Source organism: Scyliorhinus torazame, chromosome 1 (genome assembly GCF_047496885.1).
Source record: "Scyliorhinus torazame isolate Kashiwa2021f chromosome 1, sScyTor2.1, whole genome shotgun sequence".
Classification (NCBI taxonomy): domain Eukaryota; kingdom Metazoa; phylum Chordata; class Chondrichthyes; order Carcharhiniformes; family Scyliorhinidae; genus Scyliorhinus; species Scyliorhinus torazame.
This window is the reverse complement of record NC_092707.1, coordinates 307995916-308014649: the sequence shown is the minus strand read 5'-3', so window position 1 is coordinate 308014649 and position 18734 is coordinate 307995916.

The window sequence follows — 18734 nt, the reverse complement described above, 5'->3', positions numbered from 1 at the left end:
TGGCGGTATCATAAAGATACCTGGCGACTCGAGAGCAAAGGTTATAAAACAGAGCCAACTGAACCAACCAAAAGTTAGCAACACTACGGTTAGGGATTTATAGTGGAACTGAGGCCATGTACAATGACTGCATGATTTAATGTATTAACATTTTGAATAAGTCTTTAAAAAAGTATGGCTATTCAGCAAACAGCTGGTTTGTTGACTGGATGAAAGGGCTTCCAAGGATGAGAACTGGTTTGAATGAAGTGCAATTCAAAGCGGGTCTCTTTCTGTTTTAATTGGGCAGTTAAACTCCTGGTGATCTCAGGGCAGCTGCTCTGTGGGGTTTGTTAGAGAAATGGTTAGCTTTGGCCTAGGATTGCAAGCAGCAGAGGGAGAAGGATGGGGTGTCCAGCCCACACGATGGTAATACTGTCTACAGTCTGACAGCTGGTCAGGATGCTAAGTCAGATGAGCTGGGCAAACTTGACCTATATCCCATTAGACAAAAATCTTCATGATATCCTGCAACAAATTGGTCTATGTCGGCAATCTGGCCTGAGTCGACCTTGTGTTGGGGATTTGGGGAATAAAAATGTCACACTGCTACAGTGGAGGGTGCTCTTCAGGGCTTGGTAGAAAATACTTTGATTGGAAAGACGTTCAAACCCAGTTGCTCCTTTAGTCCTTTCTGTACACATATAATAATAATAATAATCGCTTATTGTCACAAGTTGGCTTCAATGAAGTTACTGTGAAAAGCCCTCAGTCGCCACATTCCGGCACAAAACATGCCACGTAAAATAACCGGAAAATAAAGTATATAGACATTTAAAGTATATAAACAGGGGGAGCACGGTAGCATATGGTTAGCACAGTTGCTTCACAGCTCCAGGGTCCCAGGTTCGATTCCCGGCTTGAGTCACTGTCTGTGCAGAGTCTGCACGTTCTCCCCGTGTCTGCGTGGGTTTCCTCCGGGTGCTCCGGTCTCCTCCCACAGTCTAAAGATGTGCGGGCTAGGTGGATTGGCCATGATAAATTGCTCTTAGTGTCCAAAAAGAAAAGGTTAAGTAGGGGTTACTGGGTTACGGGGATAGGGTAGAGACGTGGGCTTGCATAGGGTGCCATTTTGTCCTCCTCAAGACCTTCAGGTGCCGCCATCTTGTCTCCCCCATGGCACATGGGCACCGCCAGCGTTCCAGGGCCCCCTGGGCTCCTCGTCATCCTACACCAGCGACGACCGACCACGACTCGCCTCAGTGACCATCGACCAGTCTCGTCCGCACAACCTGGCGACTGCAGCGACCAGCGTGAAAGTCAACGGACACGTGACCTCTTGCATGCTGGACTCTGGGAGCACGGAGAGCTTCATCCACCCGGATACAGTAAGGCGCTGCTCCCTCACGGCACACCCCGCCAATCAAAGAATCTCCCTGGCGTCCGAATCGCATTCCGTAGCGATCCGGGGGTATTGTACGGTCACACTCACGGTCCAGGGCGTAGAATTCAGCGGCTTCCGCCTCTACGTTCTCCCTAACCTCTTCGCTGCCCTACTGCTAGGCCTGGATTTCCAGTGCAACCTCCAGAGCCTAACCCTGAAATTCAGCGGGCCCCTACCACCCTTCATGGTGTGTGGCCTCGCGGCCCTAAAGGTCGATCCGCCTTCCCTCTTCGCAAATCTAACCTCGGATTGCAAACCCGTCGCCACCAGGAGCAGACGGTACAGCAGCCAGGACAGGACCTTCATCAGGTCCGAGGTCCAGTGGCTGCTTCGGGAGGGTGTCATCGAGGCTAGCAACAGCCCCTGGAGAGCCCAAGTGGTAGTAGTTAAAACTGGGGAGAAACACAGAATCGTCGTGGGCTACAGCCAGACCATCAATCGGTATATGCAGCTCGACGCGTACCCCCTCTCACGCATATCTGATATGGTCAATCAGATTGCACAGTACCGGATCTTCTCAACAGTAGACCTCAAATCCGCCTACCACCAGCTCCCCATTCGTAAATCGGACCGTCCATACATGGCCTTCGAGGCAGACGGCCTCAGGGTTCCCTTCGGCGTCACCAACGGGGTCTCGGTCTTCCAAAGAGAGATGGACCCAATGGTCGACCGGTGCGGTTTGCGGGCCACCTTTCCGTACCGAGACAACGTCACCATCTGCGGCCATGATCAGCAGGATCACAATGCCAAATTTCTCCACACCGCCACTCTCCTAAACCTCACCTACAACAGGGAGAAGTGCGTGTTTAGCACGACCTGCTTAGCCATCCTCGGCTATGTAGTCCAGAACGGAGTTCTGGGGGCCGATCCCGACCGCATGCGCTCCCTCATGGGGCTCACCCTCCCCCACTGCCCCAAGGCCCACAAACGCTGCCTGGGGTTCTTTTCATACTATGCTCAGTGGGTCCCAAACTATGCGGACAAGGCCCGCCCACTCATACAGTCCACCCATTTCCCCTGACGGCCGAGGCACAACAGACCTTCACCCGTATCAGAGCCGATATCGCCAAGGCCGGGATGCACGCTATGGACGAGTCACTGCCCTTTCAAGTGGAGAGCGACGCATCAGACGTTGCCCTTGCCACCACCCTCAATCAGGCAAGCAGACCCGTGGCATTCTTCCCCCACACCCTTCATGCCTCAGAAATTCGGCACTCATCTGTCGAGAAAGAGGCCCAAGCTGTCGTTGAAGCTGTGCAGCATTGGAGGCATTACCTGGCCGGCAGGAGATTCACTCTCCTCACTGACCAACGGTCGGTAGCTTTCATGTTCAACAACACACAGCGGGGTAAGATCAAGAATGATAAAATCTTGAGGTGGAGGATCGAGTTCTCCACCTACAATTACGAGATTTTGTATCGCCGCGGTAAGCTCAACGGGCCCCCAGACACCCTATCCCGAGGTACAGGTGCCAGTGCAGAAGTCGACCAACTCCGGACCCTGCACGACAACCTTTGTCAGCCGGGAGTAACACGGTTGTACCATTTCATAAAGGCCCGCAATCTGCCCTACTCCGTCGAGGAAGTCAGGGCAATCACCAGGGACTGCCAGGTCTGTGCGGAGTATAAGCCCCACTTCTACCAGCCGGACCGTGCACGCCTGGTCAAGGCTCCCGCCCCTTAGAACGCCTCAGCGTGGATTTCAAAAGGTGGACCTCCCCTCCACCGACCATAACACTTATTTTCTCAGTGTGGTCGATGAGTGCTCCAGATTCTCCTTCGCCATCCCATGACCCGATATGACGTCTGCCACCATCATCAAAGCCCTCAACACAATCTTCGCTCTGTTCGGTTTCCCCGCCTACGTCCACAGTGACAGGGATCCTCCTTTATGAGTGATGAACTGCGTTAGTTCCCGCTCAGCAGGGGTATCGCCTCCAGCAGAACGACAAGTTACAACTCTCGGGGAAACGGACAGGTAGAGAGGGAGAACGGGACGATATGGAGGGCCGTCCAGATGGTCCTACAGTCCAGAAATCTCCCGGCCGCCCGCTGGCAAGAGGTCCTCCCTGATGCACTACACTCCATTCGGTCACTACTGTGCACCGCCACTAACAACACACCCCATGAACGTCTTTTTGCCTTCACCAGGAAGCCCACATCCGGGGTGTCGCTCCCGACTTGGCTCGCAGCTCCAGGACCAGTCCTACTCCGTAGACACGTCCGACTCCACAAGGCGGACCCGTTGGTGGAAAGGGTGCAATTGCTCCATGCAAACCCCCAGTACCCCGATGGCCGCCAGGATACTGTTTCCTTCAGGGACCTGGCACCAGCAGGTTTCACACACACACACACACCCCCCCGGGCCTGGCGCCAATCTACCCTCCCCCGGCGCTCCCAGAAGCAACCCCCCCCGGGACCATCCATCCTTCCCCTGCCTACGCCCGAGGGTGAAGAGGATTCCATCACTCTCCCGGAGGAACCGGACATCGGACCAGCATCGGCATCACCGCCACCACAACGTCGCTCCCAGCGACACATTAAGGCCCTGGACCGGTTAAACCTCTAACTGTTCCACTGGACTTCAAAAGACATTTTTTTTCTCCCTCTGTCAAGGATTGTAAATGTAAATGTAAAAAGAAAACCATCTGTTGTACGTAGTTCTCCACCACCCCCACCGGACTCAATTTTAACAGGGGGTGATTGTAGTAGACCACTGTTGCACCTCTATTAGGTGATGGATGGTAGGACCTGTACTACAGGTTCATTAGTAGTCACTGCCTGCTGGCTCCGCCCAGTAGGCGGAGTATAACTATGTGTGTCCTCCATGCTGCAGCCATTTCTCCAGCTGCTGTGGGAGGCCACACATCTTAGAGCAATAAAGCCTCAGTTGTACCCAACTCAAGTCTTTATGCAATTAATCGTGCATCAAGCAGGAGAGACAGAGTGAGCCGGAGTGCAGCTTGGGATTCAGGTAGGTGCTTAAACTTACCCCCAGGTTCCAGCGGCCTTCATTTCCGGGAGCGGGAGAGAGAGAGGGAGCCGGAGTGCAGCTTGGGAATCAGGTAGTTGCTTAAGAGTTTTATTTTTACCTGTATTTAAGTTGGGCATTTGCTAAACCCGAGACACTACACTTGTATTGTCCCCCACCCTTCCACCCCCTCTAACCTAAGGCGGTGAGTGAATATCAGGTAAGCTCTTTCTTTCTTTTCTTTTATCCGCAAGTTATCTGGGGGGGGATGGCAGGGAAGGCAGTGCAATGTTCCTCCTGCAGAATGTTTGAGGTGAGGGATGCCGTCAGTGTCCCTGCTGATTTCACCTGTGGGAAGTGCACCCATCTCCAGCTCCTCAGAAACCGTGTTAGGGAACTGGAGCTAGAGCTGGATGAACTTCGGATCATTCGGGAGGCAGAGGTGGTCATAGACAGTAGCTTCAGTGATGTAGTTACTCCGAAGAATGAAGCTAGATGGGTGACGGTGAAAGCGCTGGGAGGAAGTAGTCAGTACAGGGATCTCCTGTGGTCGTTCCCCTCAGTAACAAGTATACCGCTTTGGGTACTGTTGAGGGGGACGCCTATCAGTGGTAAGCCACGGTGAACGGATCTCCAGCCCTGAGTCCGTCCCTGTGGCTCAAAAGGGAAGGGGAAGAGCAGGAGAGCAATAGTTATTGGGGACTCGATAGTTAGAGGGACAGATAGATGGTTCTGTGGCAACCAAAGAGACTCACGGATGGTATGTTGCCTCCTGGGTGCCAGGGTCCTTGACGTCTCGGACCGTGTTTTCAGAATCCTTAAGGGGGAGGGGGAACAGTCACAAGTTATGGTACACATCGGTACCAACGACATAGGTAAGAGAAGGGACGGGGATTTAAAACTGGAATTTAGGGAGCTAGGGTGGAAGCTGGGAGCCAGGACAAACCATGTTGTCATCTCTGGTTTGTTGTCGGAGCCACGTGCTAGCGAGTTATGGAACAGGGAGAGAGTGCAAATAAACCCGTGGCTGCAGGGATGGTGTAGGAGGGAGGGTTTCAGTTACGTAGATAATTGGAGCACATTCTGGGGAAGGTGGGACCTGTACAGACAGGACGGTTTGCACCTGAACCAGAGAGGCACCAATATTCTGGGAGGGAAATTTGCTACGTCTCTTTGGGGGGGTTTAAACTAATTTGTCAGGGGGATGGGAAAATGAGCTGTAGTCCAGAAGCCAGTGTTGAGAGTAGCGAGGTACTGAGGAGGGTATCAAGGTCGCAGGAGTGTACCAGCAGACAGGAAGGTGGGTTGAAGTGGTCTACTTCAATGCAAGGAGCATCCGGAATAAGGTAGGTGAACTTGGAGCGTGGATTGGAACTTGGGACTACGATGTTGTGGCCATTACGGAGACACGGTTAGAACAGGGACAGGAATGGTTGTTGGAAGTTCCGGGGTATAGATGTTTCAGTAAGAGTAGGGAAGGTGGTAAAAGAGGTGGAGGAGTAGCATTGTTAATCAAGGATAGTTTAACGGCTGCAGAAAGGCAGTTTGAGGGGCATCTGCCTACTGAGGTTATATGGGCCGAAGATAGAAATAGGAAAGGAGCGGTCATGTTGTTAGGAGTTTTCTATAGACTCCCAAATAGTAATAGAGATGTGGAGGAAGAAATTGTAAAACAGATTATGGATAGGTGTGGAGGTCTCAGGGTAGTTGTCATGGGTGACTTTACTTTTCAAATATTGATTGGAACCTTTATAGGTCAAACAGTTCGGATGGGGCAGTTTTTGTACAGTGTGTGCAGGAGGGTTTCCTGACACAATATGTGGATAGGCCGACAAGAGGTGTGGCCACATTGGATTTGGTACTGGTAATGAACCGGGCCAAGTGTTAGATTTGTTTGTGGGAGAGCACTTTGGAGATAGTGACCACAATTTGGTGTCTTTCACTATTGCAATGGAGAGGGATAGGGCCATATGGCAGGGCAAGGTTTATAATTGGGGGAAGGGGTAACTATGATGCGATTAGGCAAGAATTAGGGAACATAAGATGGGAACAGAAACTGTCAGGGAAATGCACAAATGAAAAGTGGAGCTTGTTCAAGGAACAAATACTGTGTGTCCTTAATAGGTATGTCCCTGTCAGGCAGGGAGTAAATGGCCGTGTGAAGGAACCATGGTTCACAAAAGAGGTTGAATGTCTTGTCAAGAGGAAAAAGGAAGTGTATGTAAGGATGAGAAAACAAGGTTCAGTTGGGTCACTTGAGGGTTACAAGGTAGCAAGGAATGAGCTAAAAAAAAGGACCTAGGAGAGCTATGAGGGGGCATGAGAAGTCCTTGGCGGGTCGGATCAAGGAAAACCCCAAGGTTTTTTACTCTAATGTAAGAAATAAAAGAATGACCAGGGTGAGGTTAGGGCCGGTCAAGGACAGGAGTGGGAACTTGTGCATGGAATCAGAAGAGATAGGAGAGGCGTTGAATGAATACTTTTCTTCAGTGTTCACCAAGGAGAGGGGCCATGTTTTTGAGGATGAGAGTGTGATACAGGCGGGTAGGCTGGAGGAGGTAGATGTTCTGAGGGAGGATGTATTAGCAATTTTGAAAAACCTTAGGGTCGACAAGTCCCCTGGGCCAGATGGGATATATCCAAGGATTCTTTGGGAGGCAAGGGATGAGATTGCAGAGCCTTTGACTTTAATGTTTGGGTTCTCACTGTCCACGGGGATAGTACCAGAGGACTGGAGAGTGGCGAATGTTGTTCCTCTGTTCAAGAAAGGGAATAGGAATGACCCTGGTAATTGTAGGCCGGTTCGTCTTACTTCGGTGGTCGGTAAGTTAATAGAAAAGGTCCTGAAGGATAGGATTTATGACCATTTGGAAAGATGCAGCTTAACCCGGGATAGTAAACACGGATTCGTGAAGGGTAGGTCTTGCCTCACAAATTTGATTGAATTCTTTGAGGAGGTAACTAAGTGTGTAGAGATGAAGGTAGAGCAGTTGAAGTCGTATATATGGATTTTAGTAAGGCGTTTGATAAAGTTCCCCATGATCGGCTCATGAAGAAAGTAAGGAGGTGTGGGATAGAGGGAAATTTGGCCAATTGGATAAGTGACTGGCTATCACATAGAAGACAGAGGGTGGTGGTGGATGGAAAATTTTCAGACTGGAGACCAGTTACCAGCGGTGTACCACAGGGATCAGTGCTGGGTCCTCTGCTATTTGTGCTTTTTATCAATGACTTGGAGGAGGGGGCTGAAGGGTGGGTCAGTAAATTTGCTGATGACAACACGATTGGTGGAGTAGTGGATGAGGTGGAGGGCTGTTAAAGGCTGCAAAGATACATTGATAGGATGCAGAGCTGGGCTGAAAAATGGCAGATGGAGTTTAACCCTGATAAGTGCGAGGTGATTCATTTTTACAGGAAAAATTTGAATGCGGATTACAGGGTCAATGGCAGCGCTCTGAAGAATGTGGAGGAACAGAGAGATCTTGGGGTTCATGTCCACAGATCTCTGAAGGTTGCTACTCAAGTTGATAGAACCGTGAAGAAGGCCTATAGTGTGTTAGCGTTCATTAACAGGGGGCTTAAGTTTAAGAGCCGTGGGGTTATGCTGCAACTGTACATGACCCTGGTGAGACCACATTTTGAATATTGTGTGCAGTTCTGGTCACCTCACTATAGGAAGGATGTGGAAGCACTGGAAAGGGTGCAAAGGAGATTTACCAGGATGCTGCCTGGTTTGGAGGTAGGTCTTATGAGGAAAGGTTGAGGGAGCTAGGGCTTTTCTCTTTGGAGCGGAGGAGGATGAGAGGCGACTTAATAGAGGTTTATAAGATGATGAGGGGGATAGATAGAGTGGACATTTGGAGACTATTTCCTCGGGTAGATGTAGCTGTTACAAGGGGGCATAACTATAAGGTTCTGGGTGGGAGATATAGGAGGGATGTCCGAGGTAGGTTCTTTACTCAGAGAGTGGTTGGGTTGTGGAATGGACTGCCTGCTGTGATAGTGGAGTCGGACACTTTAGGAACTTTCAAGCGGTTATTGGATAGGTACATGGAGCACACCACAATGATAGGGAGTGGGATAGCTTGATCTTGGTTTCGGACAAAGCTCGGCACAACATCGAGAGCCGAAGAGCCTGTTCTGTGCTGTACTGTTCCACGTTCTATGATTTTTGCAGTCTAGCAAAAAAAATGTTATTTTTAGTTCACTGTCATTGCTCTTAGCTTTTCGATGAAATCCAAGTTTAATTAATACCCAATTCTTTTTCTCTCATCTTGGGTTACTGCACAATATTTACAAGCAATGGTCCAACCGGCATAATTCCATGGAAGGTAATTTCACTTACACTTGGCAACATAGACAAACGATGGCCTCCAAACCACTTTATAAATTCCATTTTATATTTAAATTTCACACCAGTCAAATCTGACCTAGAATAGGAATTAAGCCAAATTATGTATAGTGATGCAGTTACACACATGTGCCTTCCATTTGGATGTTTGTGGGGAACCACTACATGTTTGATCCCTGGAGATTTAATGGCACATATATATTTTCTTGCTGATAGTATAACTGAGAATGTTAAATTGTATTTCTAATGAATGAAAGTGAGCATTTGTTTGATCCTTGGAACAATAAGACAGGCTGAAAAATTCCTGCCTGTGGCTTGCAAATCTTTTACACTGACATTAGTTCTGAGGATGATACTTCGCCTTCATAAATACTCAACACTTCTGCATTTTTTAAAGTCAAAATCAGGGCGTTCATCATTAGATGCAACTGGCATCCATTTATTTAAAAATCTCTATTCATGGGTTGTGGGTATTGCTAGTTCGGCTAGCATTTCGTGCCCATTTCTAACTGCCCTTGAGAAGGTGGTGGTGAGCTGCCTTCTTCAACCGCTGAAGTCCACTGTGCTATTAGGTAGGAAGTTCCAGGATTTTGACCCAGTGACCTTGAATAAATGGTGACAATAATCTTTATTAGTGTGACAAGTAGGCTCACATTAACACGACAAAGAAGTTACTGTGAAAATCCCCTAGTCGCCACACTCCGCCGCCTCTTCGGATACACTGAGGGAGAATTCAGAATGTCCAATTCACCTAATAAGCACGTCTTTTGGGACTTTCGGGAGGAAACTGGAACACCTGGAGGAAACCCATACAGACACTATGAGAACGTACAGACTCGGCACAGACAGTGACCCAAGCTGGAAATCGAACCCAGGTCCCTGGTGCTGTGAAGCAACAGTGCTAATCTCTATGCTACCATGCCATGATATAGCTCCAGGTCAGAATGATGTGTAACTTGGAGGCAAACTTCAATTTTGGTGAGGATGATCACTTAAGATTTAAAACCCTTGCGATGTTTATGATGCAATTATGCAAGAGCAAAACTGTGTCCTCGCAAACAGGGACAGTTGCAACAATGGCCTTAAGTGCCCTGGGCAATGCCAGTGAAGGAGGGTGATTGGTGTGGTTAAATTCAGCAAGATAGCCCATAACCTGAGAACATATTTTTAATTCTGAGCTGATACAGGTTCTCCAGAGAGCTGTCACATTTTGACTGTATCAACTTGCTTGTCGAAAGAGAAATACAGTTAGAGGTGTCGCAGAATATAGGAGTCAAACTAGTAGCCTGTGCAAGTGAATTAGTGAGCTGCATGTAAAAGATTCCACAATGACATGAGCCTTGGAAAGTTGTTAAGGCAATGCTAAGTTAAAACACCATTTCTATAATGAATGATTTATCCTTCCCTATTAGTTTTTCACAACAACCAATCTGAGAGACCAGAAATACCCAACAATTAGTATGACATTAAAATATGCAGGAAACCAAATATAACCCAAAATATAACATTTAGGAGAGCAGTATCAATCTAGATAATTAAAAATGTTGTGCTCACTGCGTCTGCAGTGCAAGGGAAAGTGTGCATGACATTTACATCAACATGTAAATTGTCCATTGCACTGCTCTGATTGGCTCAAATAACTACCATGTTAATAATTAATTTGCTCAAAAGTTGACAGAAGAAAGCCTGCTCATTTTGAACCAGCAGACAGGGTGTAAGAGTTAGTCATCATAAATGAGCTAAATTCAACTAATCAAATTGCTTAATTATATTTCAAAGTTACAAATTGCAATAAACTATCGCTACAACTGAACCAACCATGTCACTCAAACAATTCCTTCACCTAATCCTTGCTCCTTTCGTACCAGAGAATAGAGGTGCAACATTCAGAGCTGCAGCCTCCTCGATTTGGATGCTTAGAGGTCCACAATTGCATACAAGTGCACCCTTCTGCTGAGTCACATCGTGGTGAGGGTATTAACATGTGTATAGGGACTGTTTGTTAAGAATATGCAGAGTCGGCTGATCATGATGTTAAGCACCATGTAATGATGGTTCGGTGCCAGTGCTGATGTTTTGGAGCTCAGTGCGCCAGCTAATGCCCTTTCTTAAACATGTACAGCTGAGCATGCATTCAACTGCAGGAAGAAATCCCCACCAGTGTTTTTTAAAGCGATCATCAACCATTTTGGTTGGTTGCTGGTTGATTTGTACTGACGGTTGCTACAATTGTACAAATATTTGGTGTGTTGTAGAGTTCCATAAGTTGCCAATGTCTATGAGGTGTCGTGTGGCAAGTGTCTCAACTTCAAGGCTTTCCATACACCAATTGCTCCCTGATATGGGTGCAATAGTTGGCATTCTCCTTAGAATACAGCATGACTGGGAGAATCAGAGCAGGGCAAAGTGATCGAAGAGGGAGGAGGAATGTGATCTCAGGAGGATGAAGAATAATCCAGACTCAAGACGTTAGCTTCATTCTCTCCATAGATGCTTTCAGACTTGCTGAGATTTTCCAGCGTTTTTCTTTTGTTACAGGTTCCAGTATTCACAGTAATTTGCTTTTATATCAGCAGGGTTCATATGTGCCTATGGTGTTCAAACCTCTAACTCAATGTGAAACACCTGCATTTCAGTAAGGATGGCTTCACTGAGATTTACCAACTGCTGCAGCCATAATAGCAATTCACCGCCAGCCAAGGATTGTTTTGCCATATTCAATGAGATCTGACAGTGTTTCTGTCTCTCTTGCTAGGGAGCAGCAGCTGGAGAAAGCATGCAATTTTGTGAGGATTGCAGGTTTCCCCATAGTGCAGGTCACCATTCATTACACGCTAGCTCTTTTTGGGTGATTACTGGGATGGCTGAGGCAACATGTTGGAGGAGTGGCAGTGGTACTATTTGACTATAACAGCGAATCATGCAGGTCAATGCCTGGTATCCTAGCAGCAGTCATGATCCCTTCATTCTGCAGCACTCCACTGGGACATCTGCAATTAAACACCACAATAATCTGGTTGCTAGGGGCTATTCGCTGACAACATGGTTGATGACTCCGGCCCTGTGCACATTGGCAGGGGCATACAATGAACGCCATGCTGCATAACAAAAGATGGAGCAGGTTTCCTGCACTGGTCTGGAGGAGCTCTGCAGTATTCAGCAGAGCTGTTTGATGTTCTGCTATACATCTGGGGCAGCACGGTAGCACAAGTGGATAGCACTGTAGCTTCACAGTGCCAGGATCCCAGGTTCAATTCCCCGCTGGGTCACTGTCTGTGCAGAGTCTGCACGTTCTCCCCGTGTCTGCGTGGGTGCTCCGGTTTCCTCTCACAGTCCAAAGACGTGCAGGTTAGGTAGATTGGCCATGATAAATTGCCCTTAGTGACCCAAAAAAAAGGTTGGGAGGGTTATTGGGTTACAGGGATAGGGTGGAAGTGAGGTCTTAAGTGGGTCGGTGCAGACTTGATGGGCTGAATGGCCTCCTTCTGCACCGTACGTTCTATGTTCTATGTTCTCTATACAAGTGTGTCATCATAAAGGCTCAGCCATTGCTGTTAGGTGTAGGGTGAGTAGCTGAAGACTAGTAAGACATGGAAGAAGGGGAAAAGAGAAGGCAGTCTCAACACTCTATTTTTCACTGGACAGCCTGTGACCAACTCATCTGACTGCAATAACAGTTGTCATGGAAGTGTCCCTTTGAGAAATGTTTTTGTCTTATCACATGGCTTCAGTGATGTCATTGTGTGGGTGGGGCTGGGCTGTGGCTCTGAGTTTTTACTTCTGTTTTTGAGTTGAGAGCTAGGCTGTGGCTCTGAGTTTTTACTTCTGTTTTTGAGTTGGGAGCGGGGCTGTGGCTCTGAGTTTTACATTCGTTTTGAGTTTGACCTGGTTTTGTTCTGCACAGGGTGAAATGAAGTGTCTCTCTATCTTCAGTTTAAAAGCTGTTTCCAGATTACTTGATAACTTAAAAGTGCTAACTGTTTTCTGGAAGATATTCAAAAATGCTGTTTTGGAAAGGAAGCAGATGCATCCCTCCCAAGTGTTAAAGATAGTAAGAGCACCATGTGTTGGGCCACACCTTTGAAAAGGGGTTTCTGGTTTCTGGGATCTTGTTATTAAATTAGAACAGTTAAAGAGGGGAATTGATTTAGGGTGATAGATAGATTACAGTAGTTGTGTGGGGTATTTATGGTTGTAGTTGATAAAAATTCTTCTGTGTGTGTTTATAAAAATGTTAACTAAATCCGTAGAATAAAACTTGTTTTTGATTAAAGGTGCTTAAGGCCTCTGTTGAATAACACCTGAAAGGCAGTCCCTTGTATTCATAGTAACCAAAATCGCTAAACAGTTGTAGGTCAGGTGAACTCCATGAAATACTTTGGAGTTTTCTAAACCCTGGCCCATAACACGGTAAACTCAATCACATTTCCCCCTTTATCAACTTTATCTTCACATTGTCACTGACCATTGCAATGTCCACCTGGATACAGTGCAAAAATAAAAGCAAAAATATAAAAGAACATTCCAAACCAAATTTATAAAGACAACTAAGCCATACTGAATACAAATGTGAACTAATAAACCTGTGCATTCCCTTAGTGCCTGTCTTCTGTGTACCTTTATCTGTCCTGGTGCTAGCACGCAGTGCTGCCCAGAGGCTGCAGCATGGCTGGCTGAAGGTGCTGACTTTCACTGGGGTGGACTGCCTGCATGGGTAACGTGGCTGTATTGATTGACTAGCTGGTAGAGTGTGCAAACTGTGAGATGTTACTGTGAGGCTGACAGTAGAGCTAAGCGTGTGAGGATGAGGTGAAGCTATGGATGTTTGGTATGAACCTTGACTGAAACCAATTATCACCACTTAAACCCTATTTCCATACAATTAATAGGAGCAATCCCATATCCAATGACCTCACATAATTATTTGGCCGCCACAGCAAGTGCTCACGCTGGCGCTGATTAGTACTCCTTTTGAAAAATGCGAACCTGGCGGAAGGGCTTCTGCAGAGAGCTGACGAGGTGAGTAGCCATCTTTGCTCACAGGCAAAGAGCCCGGGGACACTCGGCTGGAGGGCAAAGAGGAGGCACCCTCTGGAAGGGTGGGCTGCCATGGGAGGTGGGGGGTGGGGGGCAAGTGCTGCAGGGGCAACCGGGCATGGCTTCACCATTCCAATTCCTGGCTCATGTGTACCTATTCCAGGGGTGACCCTAGCCCCTGCCCGTTTGCCCCACCGACCACCCATAACACCCACTGACTGCCGAGGCCTCTGGCCATGCTGCTGAATGCTATTGCTAATAGGGAATTGGTAATCGTGGTTAAGTGAGCACTTCACACATCCCAAGTTGATTTCTGTGGGTGGGCAAACCATATAGCATGTGGAAATCATTGCCCAGCATCCCAATCACACCTTGATACCTGGACACTGTGTTTGGGCTCTGCAGGAGGCAACACCACACATGCAGCACCACAGATGCAGCAGCCAACATCCAAACATCCATGAGATGGAACACAGCTCCGGGGACATGTCCACGGTCGGAGGAAGGGTGAGTGTTATGGGGCAGGGGGAGATGCCTGGAGTGACGGACCAATTCTGCGAGCTGAGTGAGGTTTGCTTTGCAAGTGCTGTTTAAGTGCTGCTCCACTTTGTTAGCGCGGGGGGGGGGGGGGGGGGGGGGGGGGGGTGGTGGCGAGCGCGGTGCCGGCGAATCGGCTGGTGAGCTTTCATTTGCTGTGAGAAGCCTGTGGGACCTTGTTAAGTGGACCAATTAACATTGAATAGCGTTGCCGGCCTCACTGGGCCGAGCTCCAGGAAACTCACTGCAGTTCCCACTCTCTACCATACTTCAAAATCTTTCCGGAGAATCGCGCCCAATATTTTTCTTCTCCTTTGCACCTTTTCTACCAAGGTCTCCAATACTGTGTCCATGCTGTCTCCCATGCTATGCCATTATTCAGTGCACCTCACCTTTCTGATTTGCAGGTTGGCTTTAAGCAGTGTAGGGCTAACTTTGACTCATGTTAGGCTCTCACATTTGTGGGCTGCCTGCTGACACATGCATCCACTCCGCGCTGTGCTTAAGCACTGGCTGCACTTTGCAATCATGGTAATGCTGCCTACATTTTGCTGAAGGGATGTGAGGTAATTGAACATCTTATGTCTAGTGTCTGTGTTTGGTGGCTGTCCATTTTTCCACCAACAATTCAAGTACAACAATCGCATAAATCAAACGCATACAAAATGTTTGTCATTTTGACCTGTCCACAATATTAGCTCTTTGAAATGAAAAATGCTTGCACAAAGCCTTCTTTTCACTGGCTTGCTCCTCTATCTGTGATATGGGGCTTGAGTTTTAATTCAGTTACCTGAGGTGGAGATTTCAGCTGAGCCTTGGGTGCTTCGGATTTAGTCTCTATCGCTAAATTAAAATGTGTGAGAGAAAGATGCAACATTAATGTTATCATTACCTTACTCTAGTCTAAATGTATACATGGAATGTGCCATGGCAACCTGTACCACTTGACAATTCAGTAGAGAAGAAAATGACTATGAGATGCAGGCAGGGGATGAGGTATAAAAATACAATGGGCTGGACCTTGCTGGAAAAATAATGGCACATTAATGATAAGTGGGACTACAGCATGAAAATGCAGGAAGGCAAATGGCATGCTAGCCTTTATCATAAGAGGATTGGTGTACAAAAATAAAGAAGTCTTGCTGTAGTTGTAGAGGGTTTTGTGATACCACATCTGGAGTACTATGCCCAGTTTTGGTCTCCACATATAAGAAAAAATATACTTGCATCACAATGAAAGTTCACTAAATTGATCCCTGGAATGAGGGGCTGTCCTATGATGAGAGGCTGGGTAAATTGGGCCTATATATTCTCTGGAGTTTAGAAGAATGAGAGTCAATCTCATTGAAAGCTACAAAAATATTGAAGGTGCCTTCGTAGAAGAGGGGCAAAAGATAAGAGATATTGGTGGACACTGAGTGATTGTTTCCGCTGGTGGGAGAATCTAAAATACGCGTCACAGTCTCTGGATGAAGGGTTGTTTGTTGAGGACAGGGATGAGTAGATATTTCTTCACTCAAATGGTTATGAATCTTCAGGATTCTCTACCCCAAAGGGTTGTGTATGTTGAATCATGGAATATATTTAAGGCTGGGTTAGACACATTGTTGGTCTCTCGGGAATTTGAGGGATATGAGGAGTTGGCAGAAAAATGGAGTAAGACCAAGATCAGCCATGATCATATTGAAAGGTAGAACAAGCTTGACAGTCCGTGTGGTCCATTCCTGCTCCTACTCCTGTCTTCTTGTGTTCTTGTTGGTACCATCATCAGAAAGCTCCCAAATGCAAGTTATGGTGCTAAAAACATTTGAGACCAAAGGTGAGAGAAAGGTCTAATGATACTGATTGTGAGTTACTTCCCTTCAGCAAAGTCAGGCCCAGTGTTTCACCTTTTTTCAGTATTCTAATGAGTTTAATCTATTAGGTAAAAGTTCCCCATGGGATATAAGGGAACATTGGAGGGAATTGGTGACATTGTGGTAATGTCACTGGACTGTCAAATCAAAGATGCAGGTAATGTTGTTGGGACAAGGGTTCAATTCTCACCCTGACATCTGGTGGAATTTCATAGAATCATAGAATTTACAGTGCAGAAGGAGACCATTCAGCCCATCGTGTCTGCCTCGGCCCTTGGAAAGAATACCCTACTTAAGCCCACACCTCCAGCCTATCCCTGTAACCTAGCAACTCCACCTAATCTTTTTGGACACTAAGGGCAATTTAGCATGGCCAATCCACCTAACCTGCACATATTTCGGGACTTGTGGGAGAAAACCGGAGCACCCGGAGGAAACCCACACAGACATAGTGAGAACGTGCAGATTACACACAGACAGTGACCCAAGCCGGGAATTTAACCTGGGACCTTGGAGCTTGAAGCTACAGTGCTAACCACTGTGCTACCATGCCTCCCATGATTTGAACTTGACTAATAAAAAATCTGACTGAACTGGAAAGGATCACCAACAGTGCTATCAAGTGGAACTTATTCTGCAATGATCTGCTCATGAACACTTATGTTGAGTTACTCCAGGGTCACTCAGCTCTTAACCTCAGTACAGCCTTGGTCCAAACATGGACATGAATCCATGAGATGAGGTGAGAGTGACTGCCTTTGACATTAAGGCAACATTTGACCGAACATGACATCAAGAAGCCTAGCAAAACAGGAGTCAATGGGAATCAGGGAGAAACTCTCCACTGGTTGGAGTCACATCAAGCAAAAAGCAAAATGGTGGTTGATGGAGTGCATCATGGATGCTCAGTTTGAGTTGCTCGATCTGTTCAAAGTCTATCCCATTTAGCACGATGATAGTGCCACACAACATGATGGAAGGAATCCTGAATGTGAAGACAAGACTTTGTCTCCACAAGGACTGTGTAGTGGTCACTTCTACAGATACTGTCATGGATAGATGCATATGCGGCAGCCTGGATAGTGAGGATGCGATCAAATATATTTTTTCCTCTTGTTGGTTCCCTCGCCACCTGTTGCAAACACAGCCTAGCAGCTACATTCTTTGGGACCCAGCCAGCTTGGTCTGTGGTGGTACTACCGAGCCACTCTTAGTGATGGACATTGTAGGCCCCATCCAGAGTGCATTCTGTGCCCTTACCCCCCTCAGTGCTTCCTCCAAGTGGTGTTCCACATGGAGGAGTGCTGATTTCTCAGCTGAGGAGGCTGGTACAGGATAATCAGCAGGAGGTTTCCTTGCCCGTATTTGAGATGGTGCCATGAGACTTCATGGGGTCCAGAGTCAATGTTGAGGACTCCCAGGGCCACTTCCTCCAGACTGTACATCTGCTGGATCTGCCCTGCTAGTTGGGTAGGACACACTCAGAAATAGTGATGGTGGAGTCTGGGACACATAAGATATGATTCCGTGAGTATGATTATGTAAGGCTGTTTATTGACGAAAAGGCATTGTAATACATGGCCTTGACTCATGAGGATGAGTGGATTGATTCAAGATAAATACCATCACAGCTTCCCTGGGTAATAATCATTAACTTTAGGAGATGGTGATTGGCGGCACCCACTAGCTCCATGCTAATGAAATCAAATTATTTTCTATTAATGAAAGTGGCGGGGTTGTGGTATGAAGCTGTGAAGGTTATGGGCAGGTTTCTCCAATGCGAGATTGCCTCGCTGCCAGCAAGGATGGAGAATTTGGCACTCAGCCAAATCTTTATTCACTGGAACTGGGAACGGAGAATGCCACCGACATGAAGGAACGGAGAATCAAAGTCTATATTGTGTGGCAATTGATCTCTGAAACCAGGGGCGGGATTCTCCGCAATCGGCGCGATGTCCGCCGACCGGCGCCAAAAACGGCGCGAATCAGTCCGGCATCGCGCCGCCCCAAAGGTGCGGAATTTTCCGCATCTTGAGGGGCCGAGCCCTCACCTTGAGGGGCTAGGCCCACGCCAGACTGATTTCCGCCCCGCCAGCTGGCGGGAAAGGCCTTTGGTGCCCCGCCAGCTGGTGCGGAAATGATTTGCCGTGCGGCGCATGCGCCGGAGCATCAGCGGCCGCTCACGGCATCCCCGCGCATGCGCAGTGGAGGGGGTCTCTTCCGCCTCCACCATAGTGGAGATCATGGCGAAGGCGGAAGGAAAAGAGTGCCCCCACTGCACAGGCCCGCCCGCGGATCGGTGGGCCCCGATCGCGGGCCAGGCCACCGTGGGGGCACCCCCCGGGACCAGATCACCCTGCAACCCCCCCAGGACCCCGGAGCCCACCCGCACCCCCTTGTCCCGCCGGTAAGAGAGGTGGTTTGATTCTCGCCAGCGGGACAGGCATTCCAGCAGCGGGACTTCGGCCCATCGCGGGCCGGAGAATCGCCGGGGGGGTGGGGGGGGGGGGACGCCAACCGGCGCGGCACGATTCCCACCCCCACCGAATATCCGGTGCCG